This window comes from Pseudorasbora parva, chromosome 16, assembly GCF_024679245.1.
Source record: "Pseudorasbora parva isolate DD20220531a chromosome 16, ASM2467924v1, whole genome shotgun sequence".
In the NCBI taxonomy this organism is placed as follows: domain Eukaryota; kingdom Metazoa; phylum Chordata; class Actinopteri; order Cypriniformes; family Gobionidae; genus Pseudorasbora; species Pseudorasbora parva.
The window spans coordinates 33,125,546-33,140,820 of NC_090187.1; the positions used below are offsets into that span (position 1 = coordinate 33,125,546).

Here is a 15,275-nt window from a genome sequence, read left to right on the forward strand (position 1 = left end):
CCTTATATTCCTAATTACAATGATTTGATTGTTAACATGTATTACAGACACAGAATAAGGATTCACTGATATAAAAATGATGATCTAAAAATAAAATAAAATAAAATCTTATGGCTAGCAAACTTTATTGTTAGTCCAAAAACATTTTTATTGTTACCAAGCCCAGCGAGAGACTCATTGTGAAATGTGCCTATCTATAGATATGTAAAGACTGCAGAAGAAGTCAGTGCCTACTTCATCACTGCAACTTTAGCCCCAGTCACTGGCGTGTTAGTGAGATGACGAGAGGAGAGAAGAACAATAAAGGATCACTTGACTAAAAATAACATTACCTTTTGAAGAATGCCATGAATGTGTTTATTTATTTTCAACAGTAACTGTGTTAATTCTAACGCCCGATCTGGGACCAGTGATTTCTGATAAGTAATGATTCATGTATAGTCAGATGTTTGTTGTCTATGTGTGAGTAAATCAAACCAGTGAATACACGGTCAACTTCACATTGTTTCTCTTAGTAGGATGAAAATAATCTGTAATTTAAACGGAAATAAAATTTCAAAGAACGCTCCCTTCACAATCTCTGGATCTGTCAATCAAACAGCAAAAGTTTATCAGTGACTGAGTTCTGGATTCTTGTCAAAACTCCCATTATACTCAACAAATCTCTTATTTACATTGTGTTCACACTGTAAGTTATGATGAAAGCATTTGCCAGTGTGCAGAAATTGAGTTACAATGACAAGATCACTGCATTTATGCTCTCAATATGTCAAGACTGATCACAGCAACCTTTCATGCCACAATCTAAATATAATGCCATAGATCTAAATATAATGCTATAATCAACACTTTCACAACCTTGAGAGCTGTAATAGTAAAAACATGCTAAAAGTTTTGAGTTGCACACAAAATACTTAGCAATTTCATATGCAAAATGCTATATATATATATATATATATAATCTTTGAAGCCTGAAATGTGGTAATTGTAAAAAATAAAATAAAACTGTAATATAAAACTGTAATTTTTTAGTGAAGAATCGACAACAAGTAGGACACAATCATGAAGTGGAACGAAATTTATTGGATATTTCAAACTTTTTTAACAAATCAAAAATTTAAAAATTGGTATAGCAATTTAGCAAAACATAGCAGTTTTCAGTTCTTTCCACAGATTCTTGATTGGATTCAGGTCTGGACTTTGACTTGGCCATTCTAACACCTGGATATGTTTATTTTTGAACCATTCCATTGTAGATTTTGCTTTATATTTTGGATCATTGTCTTGTTGGAAGACAAATCTCCATCCCAGTCTCAGATCTTTTGCAGACTCCATCAGGTTTTCTTCCAGAATGGTCCTGTATTTGGCTCCATCCATCTTCCCATCAATTTTAACCATCTTCCCTGTCCCTGCTGAAGAAAAGCAAGCCCAAACCATGATGCTGCCACCACTATGTTTGACAGTGGGGATGGTGTGTTCAGGGTGAAGAGCTGTGTTGCTTTTACGGCAAACATAACGTTTTGCGTTGTTGACAAAAAGTTCAATTTTGTTTTCTTTTGACCAGAGCACCTTCTTCCACATGTTTGGTTTTTCTCCCAGGTGGCTTGTGGCAAACTTTAAACAACACTTTTTTATGGATATCTTTAAGAAAGGGCTTTCTCCTTGCCACTCTTCCATAAAGGCCAGATTTGTGCAATATACGACTGATTGTTGTCCTATGGACAGAGTCTCCCACCTCAGCTGAAGATCTCTGCAGTTCAATATTATCGCTTGCACAGTGCTCCTTGGGATGTTTAAAGCTTGGGAAATCTTTTTGTATCCAAATCCGGCTTTAAACTTCTCCACAACAGTATCTCGGACCTGCCTGGTGTGTTCCTTGTTCTTCATGATGCTCTCTGCGCTTTAAACGGACCTCAGAGACTATCACAGTGCAGGTGCATTTATACGGAGACTTGATTACACACAGGTGGATTCTATTTATGATCATTAGTCATTTAGGTCAACATTGGATCATTCAGAGATCATCACTGAACTTCTGGAGAGAGTTTGCTCCTTATGTTTGAAGCCTGAAATGTGGATATATATATATATATATTTGTGCCTATTGATAGGATAGCATCTTGCAGTTGATGGAGATTTGTGGGATGCACATCCAGGGCATGAAGCTCCTGTTCCACCACATCTGAAAGATGCTCTACTGGGTTGAGATCTGGTGACTGTGTCTGGTGATTTTAGTACAGTGAACTCAGTGTCATGTTCACGAAACCAATTTGAAATGATTCAAGCTTTGTGACATGGATGGTGCATTATCCTGCTGGAAGTAGTCATCAGAGGATGGGTACATGGTGGTCATAATGGGATGGACATGGTCAGAAACAATGCTTAGATAGGCTGCGGCCTAAAGTGTGTTTTTTTAGAGAGAATATTCAAACGTCATTTTTGAGCAATTTTGACAGCCCTAGTAAACAGAATGAGAACATGGATCCATCAGGCCCATACATCCCCGATCTGAACAAAACTATGTTCTAAATGAGACTTTTATTTCATAAGACACTTACTGTTATTCCATTATGTATGTTTGTGCCATTCTGGATGCAAAATATCTGATATTCAAATCCATAAATTAGCCAACACTAGACATGTATCTAATTCACCACTCAGAGATCTTGAATGTGATGTGCACACACAGTCTGTTCTTGCCCTGGTTTCCTAGGGAAAGAAGCCACAGATCAGGGCACAGGAAGAGAGACGGGGGAAAAAAGGGAAGAGACAGAAACACTCTTCTCTGACTGGGTCTTCACAAGGAGGAGTGAATCCATGGAGGGGGAAGAGAGAAAGAATGTCTGCTCATTATTCAGCCTGGCACTCGAGGCCACAGAAAATAGCTCTCTTCATTTTTCTTGTCAAGCTGTGGCTCTGTTAATGGTGTGTTCTCAGTCAGTGGTGAGACAAAAGGGGGAGGGGGTGGGGGTGTTAGCCGGGCAGTGAGTCAGGATAAGCACTACGACCCTTTCTGATGACCGCTTGCTCTGTTGGTCATCGAACGCCTGTGAAGGAGAGCTAGCATTTGAGATAAAACATCTTAAAGAAAGCTGGTCCCTTTTTGTAAGGACCACATTCCTCCACTGGAACTAAATAAGCTTGCTGCCTTGAAAAAACATCGCCAATTTCCTTACTTTCTAGACAAAGTTTCGGTGAAAACTTTTTGCTGTGGCACGATCAGCTGGGTAATAAATAATAAGAGCTGAATGGGTAATAAGAGTTGAATCAGCCATGTTCCATTAGAGTGTAAGACTGATTTATAAGCATTGCGTTGTACTGTGTCCGGTCTTTCCTCCATTTGGCTCATGATTGGTCTAATTCAATGAGCTAATAAGCTGAGCAGCTGTGACTGCACTGTTGGGCTTCATGTGCTGAGATGAAAGTGGACCGGCCATCATTATGCACATATTTTATTACACCAGTGACGGGAACTTATCCATTTGCATGCATGCACAAGAATGCAATGCAAAGATTCCACTGGGTTATGCATCTATATTGACAAATGCGTTGTGGGATTACATTTTTATAATGAATTATGGATCCTAGCTACTGTTAGTTGCACAATCACAGTAATCAGGAGGAAAGTCATGGAACAAGACAGCCATGACAGAGTCCGGGGTTATAGCCACATGTTAGGCATTCTCACAGTATCTGTTATCTGACAGTCTATAAATCCTGCATTACGTTTTTGACAAGTTTGACAGTTTCCTGGTTTGTCATGTGTCACGTCACTTTCCCGCCGGAACACGCCCCCTCAACCGGGGCTGTTTGGCAGAAGAGCAGCTGCGTGAGTGGAGTTAATAGAGGAAAACGTGAGTAGAGCAAATGATTATCAGTTTAAACTGAAGGTTGGGCTCGATATAGTGGTTCTTACAAATTACCAAAGATTCAGTGATCCATGGATAATGACATGCAGCCAGGAATCGTGTTTTCCTGACATTTTCTATGAGCCTGATTTCGACTTATCCCGTATGTATGCGGATGGGTCAGTGTATTGAAGCGTGTATGTGGTAATATATGTTATAATCACTAAAAGCTGTCACTCATTCAACAAACGCAATCTCACAAAGTTCCACTATTAATCAGTGAAGCTGGTATACAATGAATCTCTTATTTTCCCAATGTCTGCACTTACAGAGGATTGACGCGAGTGTTAACTGAACTCAGCGCCTGGACAAACACTCGAGCAGTGAGTGGTTTCCAAATTCAACACCTGTGATTGGCCAATTCCGTTGTAGAAATCTGCAAACATGTCTGTGATTGGCTACTTATCACATACATCACCTTGATGCACCCTGGACACATCCTCAGTGATGTTACCTGGGGTCACGGAGTGTTTCGGGTCTTTCAAGCATCATACACTCTCACCCAGGCGACCCAGCCGGGGTTGATCAGGCCCTAGCTTGTGTCCAGGTAGCCCTACCCCACCCATGGTTCTCCTCTCTTTATCCACAGCCACCTTGAGGCAACTTCTGCTGACTCTGTGACCTCCTTAATGGCCCTTCGCTTACTGGCCCCTATGATGCCCAGGATGGCTTACAGAGGATTACAAATTCTTACAGAGGATTACATATCCTAGACAAGCAGTTATGGACAGGTTTTCCCTCTAAAAGCAGAAGCAGCAGCAGGTGGCAGTGGTTTGAGTGAGAAAATGACACGACACACTATTATTAAGTCTCTCTCAAGCTCGGAACAGCGATGTCCATTGGGGATGTCATTAAAGTTTATGTACATGTAAAGGCAGGCGTCCCAAAACTTTTGACAATATAGTGTATACACACACATATACTTACATGTGTACAAATAATGCAATTAAATAGCATTTGCTATTTAAACAACATGGCACTGAAAGTGAAAATAATAATTACGTCGGCCTGAAACTAGCAAAAAACACTTGCATCTTGCCTGGCGTCTCATTGCGCTCGTTGAGTGTATGATAAGGCACATGAGGTGCAATGTCACTTAGGATGCTGTCTGGATTTCATGTTTTGTAACAGAGCTCATGTTTTTCTTGTCTGTGACCCACACACACACACAAACACACACACACACACACGTATGTGTATATATGTATTGTTATAATTATCATGTATATTTAAATACACACACATATATTTAAGAAATATTTGCATGTATGTATATATTGATACATAATTTATATTGGTAACACTTTATTTTATGGATCAGTTATTAAGTATTAACTAGTTGTTTATTAGCATGCATATTACTAGGATATTGGCTGTTTATTAGAACTTATAAAGCACATATTAATGCCTTATTCTGCATGACCTTATTCTACATCCTTTAATCCTACCCAATACCTAAACTTAAATGCTACAAAAACTACCGTACTAACCATTCATAAGCAGTAAATTAGTTTATTGAGGCAAAAATCATAGTTAATAATGAATGTGTTCCCCCATACTAAAGTGTTACCATATCTATCTATCTATCTATCTATCTATCTATCTATCTATCTATCTATCTATCTATCTATCTATCTATCTATCTATCTATCTATCTATCTATCTATCTATCTATCTATCTATCTATCTATCCATCCATCCATCCATCCGTCCGTCCGTCCGTCCGTCCGTCCGTCCGTCCGTCCATCCATATATTTTGTGGGGACATGGCCAATGATAGTTGGGTCATTCAATAAATGACCCCAGTGACTTTAATTTTAGAAAAAAAACAAATCAAAACAATAAAAAAGTATTTTCTTTTATACTCTGCAGAAGAAATAAAGTATTGGAAGGTTTATAATAATGTGAGGGTGAGTAACATATACGATGACCGGTTTTCATTTTTTGCTTAAACATTTCTTCCAGCTAAGTGCTACTTTTGTTAGTTTCTTGTTGTGTTACCAACATTATTTTAGAGTAGCTTGACTGTTCTTACACTTTCAGTTTGGCTGTTGTTTGCCACCGGTCTGTAGATGCAGACATCTTTTACATTGAATACCACTGGGCAAAATATCCACATGGATTTACAAATTCCCTGAAGCAAGGTCTAAAGCTAATTAAAGCCATACTGTGTGAAAACAAATCAGGGGAAGATGAGTGTGTAAACAGAGGTCAGTGCTGCTTTATCAAACAAAGACAGTTAATTGGGTCAGAACTGTTCTGCTAACAAGTCACAAAAGTTGTTCTCTTTCTGAACCCATTGTGAGGCTTAATACAGTGCAAGAATACGCATTTATTTTATTACTGCAGAATGATCCAAAAATAGACTACACTGATCTTGAACCTGCTGTGGAGATATCCTGGAGCCAGTGACTATCAAGAACACCTTCTCTTTTTAGGCCTTTTAAGCCGTCATGCAGTAGGTGCGCTTCTGACACTGTTCCAAAAAGTAAGCACCTTAATGTTACTTCCTAAGGCAGCTTGCTTTAGCCAAATTCTATAACAACCATCATTCAAGGGGAAGACAATATCAGAATGCATTATAACACGATCTCAAAAGAAATGGGTGAGTCAACAGAAAGGCAGATCATAAATAAACATGCACTACCCTTCAAACGTTTGGGGTCGGTAAGATTTTTTAAATGTTTTTCTCTTAAGCTCATAAAGGCTGCATTTATATATGAATATTTATATATATTTATACAAAAAAATGAATCACGGTTTTCACAAAAATATTATGCAGGTCACAGTAGTATTTAATATATATATATATATATATATATATATATATATATATATATATATATATATATATATATATATATATATATATATATATATATATATATATATACTACTGTGACCTGCATAATATTTTTGTGAAAACCGTGATTCATTTTTTTCAGGATTCTTTGATGAATAAAAAGTTTAGCATTTATTTGATATGATTAATCTTTTACGATATTAGAAATGTATTTCATTTTGATCAATTTAATGCATCCTTGCTGATTAAAAGTATTACTGTCTTATAAAGAATAACACAAAAGCCATTGAACTATAGTGTATTTCAATCTGAAAAGTATTAGCAACATGCCAACCATTATCCATCTGTCTTCATAGCGTCGTTTGCGCTCACTTCACACACACACACACACACACTTGATTTGGCACAGGTTTTACGCCGGGTGCCCTTTCTGACACAAAGCAACATCAAACCTTATTCAAATCAATTGTGAGTCGAGTCTTCTGTGCAGAACCATTTCCAGTTGCCCTCTTATGAGGTCCCATGGTGGTTACTGTTGTGTGATTACAGCAGCTCATTTTTTTGAAACAGAGCTCTTATGTTCAAAATAACTATATTCATATCAGTGGTAAAGAGTCAAATGAATGTTTCTTCATACTAGGGATGAAGTTTCACGAACAACAACGGTAAAATGTACTGATGGTTAGTAATATCGTTTGAAATTTAATTATCATTAAAACCGTCAGTGATTATCACGATTTTGAAAAGTTGCGGTAAATCCTATCCAGTCTGGTGCAGGCACGCGCAGCACGTGACGCAGTGTTGTTTTCTGAATGAGAAGAAATTACGGGAGATTGCAGCCTTCTATAATCTGAGGTGTGGCCATATTATGGCTTTTACAAAAGTCCTGAGGGAAAATTAATCGAAGATGATCTGGTCACCCTGTCTGCAGCGGAACATGCCAGAAGAAAGTCGCTGTAATAGGGGAAACGCTTCAAATCGGCGAAGAATTGTGAACGCAATGCAAGTGGACTTTGACCTCAATACCAAACCTCTGGGAAATAATAACGTGAAGCTTGAGCCAAAGACGAACGAACACGTTCAGACACGACTAAGGTGACATTTAAGGAATAATAATCAGGGCTTGACATAACACTCGCCGTTTGTTTGGTGTATTTTGGCTGTGGCGTGTAACAGTCACTCACACTAGTCACTGTTGCTAGTCACCCACTTAGGCTTCTCAAAAGCCATCTGTTATAATCGTGTTGCGCATTATAACCTATGACACGTGTTTCTATTGAGTTTATGAATGCAATGACTAATAATCAGATGCGTTCAGATAAACCAGAGTTGTTCAGAGCACGCTCTCACTCACTGGAATTCACTCAAAGCAGAGATGAACGTGCGGTGTACGCAGGAGATTCATTCAGCATACAGTTGAATGTTTTTTTCTAGCCTATTTCAGCAGCGAAAATAGTTTAAAACAAACACCGCAGTACCATATGGCGCATCTGATATGACTGGCATAAAGTTGGCTTGACGTTCGAGATTCGCAAATTTTGGGACCGTCTCTAAAGTTACATATAACATTGGTATAAAACTGACTGTAAAGTGTTCATCTAGTTGTCGTGTATAAGGCACACCTTTTGGATTTTTGATATTTAATAAAATAAACTCGTATGAAAATTCATATAATTTTCATCATATGAAAATATGGATATGATTTATTTTACTGGGATACTGTTTGGGCTCATACACAAACTATGCTAGATTTAAATGCGTTATAGCTGATATAGGACACTGATGAGAATATTGCTTTAACATATTTATAAAGATAATATTAGAGATTATATTTACACCAAATTATTATTTATGCATTATATGGTACTATATGCAGAATAGAATCTTGCTTTAAAAAGGGGCATAGAGCAGCTTTATTTATTTGTTGTTTGTTCATTTTCAAATATAAAACTTGTTTAAATGTTTTCAGTGTGCGCATTGGTTCTTTTTGAACACATCTTATTTGAACAAAACCGTGATAATATTGATAACCGTGATAATTTGGGTCACTATAACCGTGATGTTAAATTTCCATACCGTCTCATCCCTACTTCATACTCACTTGCACTCAAATCAAATCATATTTTATTAATTTCTATAGTATGTCTGTGTCGTTTAATAATCATTTAAAAAGCAGAACATAGCAGAGACTATTCAGAACAGTGAATGAGACGAATTGTAGCTTAATAATCAGCACCACGGACAGCTCCCTTCATGGACACAGACACTGATGTTCATTGTCTTACGTTATAGCAGGCTTTACTGATATAATAAATCATTACACACTCACACACAATATTAAAAATGCATTCAATTATCTATATTATCCAACAATTCCCTTAGGAAAAAGACAATAAGCAATGTTATTCTCATTTGTCTCTCTTTACACCATTATCGCGTTCTCAAGTTCAGCTGTATATCCTAGCTAGTAGGAGGGTGCTGTACGTTCGCATGGATGACCTCTCATTGTTTAAAATCACCGCTCACTCCTCACGCTTTTATTCACAGTTCGGCTCGTCTGCGGAGCCAACGGTAGCACTTAAATGAGGAACTCTGACCGTGCAGCTCAGGGTTATCTGTGCCTTTCAGCAATCAGCTTCGCGACCTTATTTCCCAGTGCTGGTGCACATTTACTCTCGCCGTCACTATTGTATAGGCTTCCTCAATCTCTATTATAGGCTGACATATGTTGTTATTCTGCTTACATGTACACGTATTCCTTTTTCAGATCAAACCCTGAAGGTCATGTATGTTTCTGTTCTGAATGGCGTATGGGAATACATCGTGTGATGTTTGTACTTCATATAGAGATCTGATACATAGAATGTCTATGGAGATCAAAAGGCCATGAACGTTTGTGTGTGTGTGTGTGTGTGTGTGTGTGTGTTTATGTGGGCATGTTTTTGTGACATATGAGGCCACAAATGTGTATAATGACATGGGTATGACACAGGTATTACAAGGAGAGGGTGAAATATGAGGACATTGGCCATGTCCCCACTTTTCAAAATGCTTATAAATCATACAGGATGAGGTTTTTTTAGAAAGTAAAAATGCAGAATGTTTCCTGTGATGGGTAGGTTTAGGGGCCGGGGCAGTGTAAGGGGATGGAAAATACGGTTTGTACAGTATAAAAACCATTATGCCTATGGAATGTCCCCATATGTCACAAAAACAAATGTGTGTGTGTGTGTGTGTTTACTCCTAATAACCAAGTAACACTCCCTTTACTATGTGATAATTAAGCAATAATAATTGTGTTAATTACAGTGACAATGAATGAAGAGCTATTTTTATATAGCCTATAAATACATTAACAATGTGGCGGGTACAATAAACTATGAATAATTCATAAACTAATACTTTGTTAATGGTTTGTAAGCACTTAATCACTGTATATTTATTATAAAGTGTTCTGAACAGCTATATGGCCTACAGTACAATGTGAGAGTAAAAACAAAACACAAAAACAGCAATTCAGCATTTGGTGACTCTTCACTGCTACTTGATGGAAAAGGAAGCTTGTTACTGGAGAAGTTTGACAATTTTAGAAAATAACTAAAATATGTCATACTACTGAAAAATGTAGTTAAGCTAGTAGCGCTAATGCGTTGGTCCGCCTCAATACTGTGTCCGGTATTTCTAATAATTACGTTTATTTCCTTTTTACAATTTTGTTTCCTGCAAACTTTATCATTATAATGGAAGGATGTATAGAAGATGGAATATTACAGAGGAACGGAGAATCTTTTTGGGTGTTTTTGATGTTTTTGATGGGAAATAGCATTTTCACAGGTGTCGCTCTCCATTTTCTCTCTCTCTGTGATGGATACCTGTTTCAGCCTGTAGATTTCCTGGTGACAGCATGCTTTCCCACCACTGATGAAACTGAAGGAACTTTCTCAAGCTGTCAAAGATTTCCCTCTATCTCACATAACTGACAGGCTAACCGTCATTACAGACTCTCGCTCTCGCTCTCTCTCTCTCTTCAATTCTCTCGTGTGCGCGCACACACACATACAAAATTCAGAGATAGGTCTGCTGTCAAATTGGGACTACGGCTGATTTCCTTTGAAAGGATGAAAAGAAAAACGTTTTTACTGAACGCTGAACTTTACTAAAGTGCCATACAAAAGAAAAAGGTGCATAATGTTATCTGCTATCTTCTCAGAACCATTTATTTGTCAGCTTCAAACCATATTGATCCTTTTTTTTGTCCCTTACAAAAATATTACACCAATAAACTCAATGCACAAGATGTTTTAGCTGTCAAGATGGTTTATCAGACAAGCTAAAAAAAAATTAATACAACATGTCTTTCATTTCAGGTGCAATTATATTTGTACACAGCGGTAGCAAACATGTTAATCTATGATGAAGATGCAAAGTCAATATTGTATTCATTTTACGCTGAGGTTGAGGTTAGAGGGTTACGCATGAATTATGAATGATATGAAAAGAGATTCTGGAGATCCGAGCACACTGTGGGAATGCCATGCGTCTGTTTTATGGATTCTGTTAATAAAGGCTTGCCCACAGAGATGCAACATATATAGCAGATCGATAGCGTTCCAAGACATGCAGCCAATAAGCAAGTGCCACACAAAGCAAGACAGATAAAGGCAGGCAAAAGTCAATACCACTGTAAATACATCCAGCTGCACTCTCTTATATGGCTTATCCTATGTGCTATTAGTGCTGGGGGCTTTCTGCACAAATCAAACGGCCATGCATTTAAGACTGAAATAGATATGGAATAAAAGACAAACATTGTGGTTAATATTCATAATTTGAGAAAAGATGGTGGGAGAATTAAGGCCAACAAGAGTTTGCACTCAGCCACTAGCACAACGTCAGACCAGTGGAGAGAGAAGCCATTGATTTTTCACCGATGTGCCAGTTCATCATTCTTGGGGACACTTGCGATCGATCCCTCCTTTCATTTGTTTGTGATTTTGTTAGTTTCAAAGCTGGTCGCCATGATAAATTCAACCCTTTGGTGCACATCTGAAAAAAACTGAGGTATGAGGAATGCCAAGATGAAGAGATAGGGGCATGAGAATATGTAAAGGTGAATGAAATATTTAACTCTGATAGTTCTAGGGTCATGAAAGCAACTGAGGGTTTGAAAATTCGACTTTAAATCAATTACATCAGGTTTGAAAACACGAATCCAGGATCAAGTTTGTATTCTTATAAACGGCAAAATAAGAATCTATCATATATGTACATACAAAAGTCTGGGATCAGTAAGATTTTTTTTATTACTGATCAAAAGTGCTATTTTAAATAAATACTGTTGATGTCTAAAATAAATGTCACCTCCTTGAGTGTAACCATAGCGCTCTTCCCCAAAAGAGCCACATTTGCGAAACGAGAATCAAGAGGGGATAGAAGAGGAGGGGGAAGCAAACCCATAGCCAGAGACTTGTGCCTCCATTGGGAAAAAAACACGTAAAAGACGTAAATGACATGATATTAGTTTGAACAGCTACCACTTGTCACATCTTAGTCATGTCTTAGGCCACATCCACACGAAGCCAGAGCTTTACCTATCCAATATTTTTTTCCTTGTCTCAAGAAATTTCTGCATACACTGCAAATAACCACTGAAACCACTCAAAACGATGTAGTATACATGCCAGACCAGTATGTCACTGTAATACTGCCACTAAAAATGGCGGAGAAGACTTGGGGCATGCGTGAGACGTGGCCGTGCTGACATCATCGTTTCACAAAATATACGGATTGGCTGCACACACGAAGAGGCAAGGATATCGTTTTCAGATTTATCCACTCTGGGACCTGGTTTAAAAAAATAGCGGTTTCAGACTCCCAAAATTCTGGATGCGTCTAGACCAAGCGGCAACCTCCCGCGATCTCTCTTGAAGCCAATATGGAAGTAATGTAAACTGCAATTCATCGACTGGCCACTAGAGGCAGGCTCCAGAAGGGAGCAGAATCTCATTGAGCCCCATGTTAAAATTCCCAACTTTACAGCTGAAAAAAAACACATTTACAGCCTAGTACAAATTGTGGTTTTGGTCTATACGGCTAATTTTGCCCTTCATGACAACTGTTAGGGGGGTGATTTTTTTTTTTTACTAACTCATTTGTTTACATTATATAAAGCCTTAAAGTTCTGCATAATTAAGTGCATGGTTATTTGACAGGTGGATAGCCATTAATCCGCCGTCTATAGTCATTGCGTCACCTAAGCTCCGCCCACATCCCGCCTCTTTGCCCATTTTCCGTTAACTGGGCGCGACTCGCGATGACATGCTGCCAAGATGGCAACGGCCAGCTCGTCTCTACTTTTCGCTTCAGAACGGCGTATCGGAATCCTATGGGTGTTGTCGTGGACATTACATCCATATTTTTATACAGTCTATGGTCTGTACAAAACGCGGATATGATACAAAATTTTTACGTATAAAACTAAAAGACATTGTCTTTATTCACCTTTTTCTTATGGTTTCTCAATAGAATTCATAAAAGTATAAAATAGAATAGCATAGTTCTATAATAGGGGCTCATTGTAATGCAGTGTTAGAACGCACACCCCCTGTGCAACTGGAATTTAAACCCAGATAGTGTCTTATGCTGGTTAGATCAACTATTAGAAAACGGCAATGGCTATCTCAATGGCTAAATAACAGATATAAGGTTAAAATGTCAGATTTGTCGAGTTTTAAATCAACACAAAAAACAGAGATGAAAAAGCAACTTTAGAAATGTACTTTTGCTATGCTTTAATAAAGTTCATTGGTATCTTCCAAAGATTTTAGAATTTTTCTGCAATATTGTTGATAAGGGAACTAGTAAATACACCAAGTTTTGTCATGCTGACATGGGTGGAAAGTTTTAAATCATGTGTGTTACAACTAGCCCCACATTAGGTTGTGGCCCACTCACCCCCTGCCATACATTCAACCTTAATATATTCTATTAAAAGCTAGCAAAAAAAAAAAAAAAAAAAAAAACGGTTCTAAAAGGACACCCTACAGTGCAGAGAGTGTACAGTCTATTACCTTCAGTGGACACTTTCATCTGAATCCTGTCTTTAATCATTTCCCAGCATCCGTTGAGCCTGGTGGGAAGTAAAGGAGGGGGATGAATCCAGAAATCTCTCTTTCCCCTTCTACAGCAAAGAAAGAGCCGAACCTATGACCCCAACCCACCGCTCCAGCAGCTAAAAAAAAAACCTTCAGTATCTTGGGTAAAGCTAATGCAGCTTCAAAGCATGTTGGCAGTATGGAAGACTGAAGAGGACCACTGGCGGTGACACCTATCTGAGAGAAACATGGCTTCTGCTGTCTGATTAATCTGGATTTAGATGAATCAACCATAAAAGGTGCTTTTTATCTCAGAGTGATAATGGAGGAGCAATTTCATTTAGTGTGTTCTGTGGTATTAAGATAAATCTGGTCAAATCAAAAAACATTTAATCCGGAATGGACAAAAGCTACATCTAATATTTACTTTTACTCTAATTACACTTCAAACCCTTTCATTTTAAATAAACCCCCCAAAATGTGCCTTAGTTCCTGTTTGGTATCCTATAGGCAAAGCTTTCCTATCCCTCCTGATCCCTCTCCCCAGGCCTTTAAAATACTATTAATACCTAATGGGCTTCTTCATTAGATGCCCTTCCAAACATATTCTGGCTATTATGAGCTCCATTTACTGTCGGGCCTCATGCCTACATACACAAATGTGAGTCGTCTGCCTTCTTGTCTGCCTTCCCTCTGTGCGCAGCAAACATCTAATACTGGTATGAAAAGCCCCAATAGTTGAATGTCTGTGTATATGTACCTATAGCCCAAAAACTTGTTTTGAAAGAACCGTTTTAGTGTAGAGCACAAACAGAGGTATTCACATCGATCACGTCTTTTCTCCCCAGGAAAGCTCAGGGAATCCCTTGTAACGGTTACTATAAAGTAAGAAGTGACCTCTGACTGTAATACTGCACAGTGCTTGGCCTTGAGAGAGAAGCTCTCTGAAAAGCTTACAAAATAACAATGCTCTTTTTATATGCTTGCTTGCTATACAACTATACTAGCAGTCAAAAGTTGAATGATCAAAGTTGTTTTAATATTAATAACTGAATCTTATGCTCACCTCAGGCTGAATTTATTTGAGCATAGAGCAAAAACAGTAACATTGTATGCAACTTTTTCTATTTTTAATGTCATTTATTCCCGTGTTTCTATTTTAAATATATAGTGTTCTCTGCTTTGCAATCACAGGAATAAATTACTTTTTTTTTTATTCTGCAAATGACTGTTATTACTGTATTTTTTTATTTTATTTTTGTAAAAAAAATGTAGCCTTGGTGAGCATAAGCCAGATTTCAGAGGTTGTTTCTTGCCAAAATGTATTTGAATATTCATTACAACTTCTGAACTTTCAGTTTATAGTGTAATTGCAAATGCACTATGATTTGCATCCGATTTGGCACTTACCAATCCACTGCAGTCACATATTGAGGAATGTCTTTTTTAAAGGCTGTTATTGGCTAAACA

At 37.9% G+C, this 15,275-nt stretch overlaps 1 protein-coding gene across 4 annotated transcripts in view; it reads right to left on the reverse strand.

The window, feature by feature from the left end:
- The window catches only part of mgat4c (mgat4 family member C), a 209,790-nt gene that overhangs the window by 97,884 nt on the left and 96,631 nt on the right, over nt 1–15,275 (reverse strand). The window lies entirely within an intron of this gene.